We start from the raw sequence: 7,699 nt of genomic DNA on the forward strand, positions 1-7,699 counted from the left end.
GAATGTCGACGTTGGGGTGCCAGCAGCTTAAGGCGACCCAGCAGAATGCTGACCCAGAAGAAGCGAACGAAGGCTGGGATTATGGGCGGACTGTGGAGTAGAAGTTCTGAATGTCGACTTTGGGGGTCCAGCAGCTTAAGGCGACCCAGCAGAATGCTGACCCAGAAGAAGCGAACGAAGGCTGGGATTATGGGCGGACTGTGGAGTAGAAGTTCTGAATGTCGACTTTGGGGGTCCAGCAGCTTGTGTCCACCCCAGCGCTGCCACCTCCCCAGCGCCATTCAGTTTTCTCTTTACAGTGAGAAAGGGCACCGGGCTTGGGAAGGCTATTGATGGAAAATAAATGGAATTACAGTGGCGAGCACCAAACACAGCACCGTCACCACCACACACACAGGCTGAGACCCTCAACACCCTCCTGCGGGCCTAGAACATAGTAGAAATGCAAAACTAAGTTTGTAGAGTGAGACTTTGTATGGGAGGGGTCTTTTAGCCTGGTGAACTGACATTTTTCCTTTTGCAGGAAGGGGAAATGAAGGCCTCTTCAGTCCATTGAGCTGGCTTATCCACAGCCGGTTTGTAACCCCTTGACATGTTCTCCTGTTCCCTCCTCTCCCTCTGCCTCCCTCCCTCCCTCTCTCCGTCCTGCCATGTCTCTGTCTCCCTCCTGCCCTCCTATTAGCCGCACTGGGGGATGGGAGCATTGCCAAGACGAGCTTCTAATTCACCAGAAACAGCCCATGGTTGCTGAAGACTGGATTTTTGCTCTCACCCTCCTCCCAACCAACATGCCAGCAATTAATCTTTAATTAACCCGAGGAGAGGGTGGTGGCCCAATTTGTCCTGATCCTCTGGCTGGTTATCAGCCTAACAATTGATTCATTTTGAAAAAGACAGTCTGTGAGTCCCCATGTGACACTGTGCCTTTCCTTCGGCACCTACTGGGTTCACAGCATGGGTCATTTATAGGTCACTTTTTACATTTAACAGTTAATTTTAAAATAGTTTACCATTAACAATGGGATAACGGGCTAGCCCCATAGCACAGTGGTTAAGCACATAACACTCCAGGCACATGTGTGTGCATGCCCCAAATTCAACAGGATGAGGAAATGGAGGAGAAGGGATTGCAGCGTGACCATGCTCCACTCGGGCATGCTTTCTTCCTCTCCCTTTCTCTGTCTCTGGTGAGTACATGGCACTCTCTGGCAATGAAAACAAACAACAACAAAATGGAATTATATATAAATACATACTTATATACACACGCACATCTATATATGTTTATTTGTTTATTATTTTGTTTATTTAATTTACTTATTTTAATTTGACCGGAGAAGGAAAGAGAGAGAAAGAGAGAAAGAGAGAGAGAGAAACCCTGAACAACTTCCTCTCCCTTCCAATCTAACACACCCAGAAATCTCCCTCAGAGAAAACTTGGTGTAGTCCACACTTGTATGTGTCTTTGTGTTCAAAATGTTTTGTGTGTTTGCATGCCTGGTGTTTTTCTGTTGTTGTTGTTTTCCAGACAGGATCTTTCTGCGTTATCACCCTCCCACCTCAGCCTGCCATGTAGCTAGGATTACAGAGGCATGCCGCCACTCCCAGCATTTGTTTGAGAGTGGACCAGGAATCAAACCCAGGCCTTCCACCTGGTCTCAGCCTGCCAAGGGGCAACATGACCAGAGTACATTACCGTGGCTAGGCTAAAAACATATCTCTCAAAGAGCTTAACTAGGAATTACTGAACAAAACAACTTTATTTAATCTTTTCTTCCTTTAAATCACAAATTTGAAGTAATGATATCATTGGATGTTCTTCAAATTCTGGCAAAAACAAACCTCTTGGGGTTTTTACAATCCTCTTTCACTAATAGTTAAGCCTTTTTTTTTTTTTTAAGAAGACTTTGTAGTTCTGTAGGCAAAAGACAATGGCAGCCTACATCAGGCGGTACCGTAGAGAAGAGAAACCGAGTCAAAACACAGCTTGTAGGCAACGGCCGAGAGAAGAGCGGGCAAGAGAAGAACGTGTCGAGAATCAGTGCTAAGCTTTGGCAAAGCACTCTGGGTACCTGGCAGTGCCACCTACTGATGTGAGGAAGGACAGTGAACAAGCGCAAAGAGGAGACCGAGGGCGCCATTCTGGAGCTGGGAGACCTGAAGTGCCTGTGGCGCTCACAAGTGGATGTGTCCAATGACCAGTTGACTGTAAATGTCTGAAGTTCAGAAAACGTGTCAGGACTTCTGAAGAGTCCAGAGAGATAAGGACAACCAGGAAGGTGGGAGGAGACAACATTTCACTGGAGGCTCTGGACAGTGCATTCAGGTCCTCAATATTTGATGACTGAAAAATGTCTTCTGGATCTAGCAACATGGAGATTGCTGATATTCGCCAAAATGAGTTTTGTGATGTGGAGGTAGAAGCCAGACTGAGGTGGGTTGGCCATGAAAGACTAAAAGTTAAGTAAAAAAAGTGAATGGAAGGACCAGCAATTGGTGTAATGGCTCTGTCTCTGAACTCCCATGTAGTCGACTGCAGTTCCAGTCCTGGACCCGGTGGCTTAAACTCACGCCAGGCACTTAAGCGTGTGTGCCCAAGATCCCAGAACGAGAATGGAGGAGAAGGGATCGCGGTGTGGTCATCCTCCCTGGGGGCGGGAGGGTGATTTCTTGCTTTCTGTCTCTCTGTCTCTCTCTGTCTTTCTGGTGAGCACATGTGCGCTATAGCAAAAACCTCTCCAAAAAAAAGTGAATGGAGACAATTCTTCTGCAAGACTTCTCTGGGAAAAGAAACAGACACAGACATATCAAAAGGGATCGTTTGCTGAAAAGTGTTTGGTTTGTTTCCGGGATCAGAAACACTTCTGCATGTGTATGTGCTAATGGGTATGATAAAGGAAGAATTTGATGATGCAGAAGAGATACTGAGGAAAACATAAAAATGCAAACTTCTAAAATTATTTTTTGCTATAGGGTGCATGTGCTTGTCAGAAAGAGAGAGGGGAAAAGTTCCCTAAGGGAATGGCCACACCGCAATCTCCTCTCCATTCTCCTCCTGGGATTTTGGGCATGTATGCCAAAAACACTTGATGTGTCTTCAAAGTCACTGGGTCTGAGACTCAAACCACACAGCCATGTGGGATCCAGCTGCCTTAACCACCACGCCACCTGGCAGGTTTGAAAAATGCAACTTTTGAAAGGTTGGCAGGGATAGGATTCATATTGGTATCGGGAAGCATCAGCCTTGGTCGAGAAATCTAGGGTAAGGCTGTGACGACTGACCTGAGCCAGTCTGACTGCACACACGTTAGTTGAAAAGACACAGTCAGGACTAGATAGCCTCTCTCCACAGCCCCTCTCTGAAGTCAGGAAGACAGAACGCCTCAGGTACATTTCGTAGACAAAACTCATTAGGCAAGAAGGCGTAAATAGTTCATTGATGCACTGTGCTTTTGTCCAAGTTTCTTGCTCCTGGCTCACCTGCCCCAGGCTGGGCAAGTGGTTTGCACTGGCCAATGAAATGTGAGTGGAAGGGTGTGCATCACTTCCAAGTTCATTCAGCCTTCGTATCAATGTGTTCCACATCTGTGAGTTCTGCATCCATGGACTCAACCAACCACGGATTGAAAATATTGAAAAAAAAAATCCCATGAATTCCAAAAAGTATAACTCGAACTTTCCATACACTGAATATTATGCCAAATCTGTGCAAATGCCGTGAGGTGTAGGTCTTGCATCAGGCATTATTAATAACCTCGAGGTGATTTAAGGTATATGAGAAGTCTGGCATGGTGGCGCAGTCATTAGCAAGATGAACTACAAAGCTGGAAGTCACAGCCGGTTGCAGATTCAGACTCCTAGGTTGGCCTGGAAACATGCCATCGCCAGGGTACTGAGGAGGTGGAGGGAAAGGGGACTTCTTTTCTCTCTGTCTCAGTTTCTCTCTCATGGGCTCACTTCTTCTTTATCATGAATGAAATCAATAAACGTAAAAAATATTAAAGTGTTTGTATGTGCATAGGTTGTATACAAACACTGTACCTTTCATATAAGGGACTTGAGCAACTTCAGATTTTAGTAGTCTTACAGATCTAGGAACCAATTTCCTGAAGATATCAAGGGACAACTGTAGAATCCTTAAGATCCTTTTTTTGGTTCCACTGTCACTCTTTGCCTTGAAACTGGTTTATCCCAGAGGAGCTGCTCACTTAGCCTTGGTTGTGGAATGAAGAGAACTTAGGGCAGCTGGCCTGAAGCCAACATGCAATAAGAGCTTTGGTTGTTGAAAGCCACTGAGAATTGGGGTCTGTTTGTTACCACAGCATAAGCTGACTAATACATAGAAATCCCAACCTATGTATTCTAACTCTATGAAGGATCCACTTACATAACTTTCCAAAGGCAACATTCATTGTCCTCTTTTTTTTGAGAGAGAGATTTTTTTGCTATAGGATGTATGCACTCACGAAGAGATGAAAAGCAAGAAATACCCCCCGGGGGGGGGATGGCCACACAGCAATCACTTCTCTACCCTCCTCTTAGGATCTTGGGCACACAGGCACACATGCTCGGCATGCGTTTAAAGCCACTGGATCCAGAACTTGAACCAAGGTAGACTATGTAGGAGTCCAGTGACATAACCATTATGCCATCTGCTGGTCCCAATGTTCATTGTCCTCTATTTGATATCATGCAATTAGACGTCCTCCTAAACCAATGGATGGGTAAAGGAAACCGTAAGAGGTGTGGCTTAGAGGCTTCAGTGGATGCTCTTACTCTGCTCACCTAAGGCAGGAAGGTGTGAGTGTTTGGGTGTTTTTCAGCTATTTTACCTCATTCATGCATCTTGAATACCTATCAATATAATGTCACTAAGAAGTATTCTTTTCACTCTAATTAACAAGCTGACAATTTTGACGATAAAAATTTATTTCTTGGGGCCAGGAGGTAGCAAAGTAGTTAAGGCTTTGGACTTCCACTTGGCCAACTGTGGCTTAAGTCCCAGACTTGGTGGCTTGCTTTCTTACTTTTCCTCTCTCTTGCTGTCTCTCTCTGATGAGTGCCCATCCCCTATAATAAAATTAAAAATTAACAAAATCAAATAAATAGTTCCTTAAAAATCTATTTCTTACTATTCGATATGTTAATTAAGAAAGCATCATTCTGGACTAAGAAAGGAACAATGTAAAGATGTATTGTGGCCTCTTCTGGAGTGTAACAGTCTCCAATACTGGACACTCAACCCTGAACTTTTTTGGTTTTGAGTTTTGTAATCCTTTGCTAGCAACAAAAATAGAAGGAATCTATTATAACACATGGGTAACACCCATGCAGATTAATTACATGTTAATATAGACCATTTAAAAAATACAATCACTTTATTTTTTTTAAAAATATTATGTTCACAAGTCCATTTAAAAAATACAATCACTTTATTTTTTTAAAAAAAAAAGTATGTTCACAAGAATCTCAAAAGGGCAAATTTAGGATATGGTCAATTCCTAGGTTGGTGATTGGAAGGGAGGATCTGTGCCTTGGGAAGAGGTTAGCAATAGAATACAATCAGTTGAATATACATCTCAAAGATATTATGCCAGGGACAGGATGCAGGAAGAATCCTGTTAAATGGGGAAAAAAATGGTCTGTTAATGTTTGTGGGCATGACTCCCCCTAGACCCTCTTGAAAGGACTTTGAAAAAATTAGGAAAAAGCAGTCAGACTTCTGTCCATAGGCTCCCCTGTTGGCCAAAAATAATTCCTCTGAATGCATGTGTAGGCCACAAAATTGACAGGTCCCATGTTTCTAGGGAGGCTCATCCCTAGTAGTCAGGTCCCATGGTGCTAGGAGGGCTCATTCTTAGTAGTGAGGTCCCATTGTTACAGGCAGTGAAGTCCTGGAGGAAGGACATGTCTAACCCAATAGCCACTTGTCTCTAGGCAAAGGAAAGAGTCAGGCCTCAAAGTTTAGTGGGGAGGGAAGAAGTTTTCAGAAGTATGAATGACAAAAATTGAAAAATATGTATAAATAACTTGACAGCAGTTCAGTACAATAGAGGTAAATGAGAAAACAATTTTTCCTATCATACATGGCAATTTTTTTAAAGAATTATTTTGATTTAACTTTATTTATTATTATTATTTTCCAGTTTGATCAGAGGGAGACAGAGAGAGAGGGGAAGTGAGAAAGCAAGCCACCAGGTCCCATGTGGGAGTCCAGCGCCTTTAACCACCAAGCCACGTGCCAGCCCTCATACACAGCAATTTAAGATAAACTTATAACTGAATGTCATTTCGAGAACAGTAATCTCATAAATTCATGATTTAAATATATTAGTACCAATAAAATGTGAAAAAAAAAAATACAGTTGACAATGATCCTTACATAAACTGACATACCAGATTAGCTTTTATAGAAATGAGATACATCTTCTGAGGTTTTCCAGGGACCCTACTAATTTTGGGAAGTTCGAGGCCAGAGAGCTTACTGAATCTCCCCCGAGGAGAGGCTCATACCGGAGAGGGCACAAAGGGCCCATTGCTGGTACCAGGCACTGGGTTCAAAGCATCCCCTCAGAAGATCTCTGGTTCATCCCTGATCCCTTCGTGGTTGCCATCTTGTTGACGGAAAAATAACCAACTGTAAAAATTAATAGTTAATATGGTTTATTTCCAAGCAGAATATGAGTGACCTAGGCCCGGAGAGGAGGCATACACACCTTTCTCCAGGATATGGTCAATTCTTTATAATCTTCATTCAAAGCACTGGCCTAGCCAGACCTTTACACTCATTATATTAATATTTACAATTTTAAAATGTTGACACTGGTCCTTTTTATTTTTTAACTTAACCTTATTTATTTATTTTAATTTGAACAGAGAGAAACAGAGCAAGAGAGAGAGACAGAGGGTGAAAGTGAGAAAGCAAGCCTCCAGGTCCAGTACTCGAACCATGGTCGGCCATGTGGGAGTCCAATGCCCTTAACCAACACAACGCCTGCCGACCCCAACATTGGTCCTTTGTCTCTGCCCTAAACAAAGTAGCATTCAAATTGACATCGGCTCTGGTTGTTTACTGAAGAGTTTTGCCAAATCCTTTTGATTCACGCTGCTCACCTAGTTCAGGAATAACGGTCAATTCATTCTCGTGGCTTCCCATGGCCTTAGCTGAATAAGCAGATGCACCTCAACAGTGTGCTTGACTCTGTAATGAGTTGAATTTGTGTCCCCCCAACATTCGTTGAGATTCAAATACCCAGTACTTTGGAAGGTGACCTTATTTTGAAATGAAGTTGTTGCAGATGAAATCAGTTAAACTGAAACTATTCTGGAGTAGGGAGGGCCCTAATCCAATATGACTGAGTCCCTGTGAGAGAAATATGGGCATCTGCAGGCAGAAAAGTAAGATAATGTAAAGGCACAGGAAGAAAATGACCCAGTGGAGACAGAAGCAGAGATTGGAGCGATATATACAAGCCAAAGAATGCACAGGACTGCCAGCACTTAGAAGGGACATAATTCTCCAGAGACTGTGGCTCTGCTGATACTTAGATTTCAGACTTCAAGTCACTAGAACTGTGAGGAAAAAAAAAAACACAAAACACATTTTGGGGGCAGCAGGTGACATGGTGAGTAAGGGCGCTGGATTCCCACATGGCTGACTGTGGTCCAAGTCCCAGAGCTGGTGGCTTGCTTTCTCTCT

The sequence above is a fragment of the Tupaia chinensis genome, unplaced genomic scaffold (genome assembly GCF_000334495.1).
Source record: "Tupaia chinensis unplaced genomic scaffold, TupChi_1.0 Scaffold000503_1, whole genome shotgun sequence".
Lineage (NCBI taxonomy): Eukaryota > Metazoa > Chordata > Mammalia > Scandentia > Tupaiidae > Tupaia > Tupaia belangeri.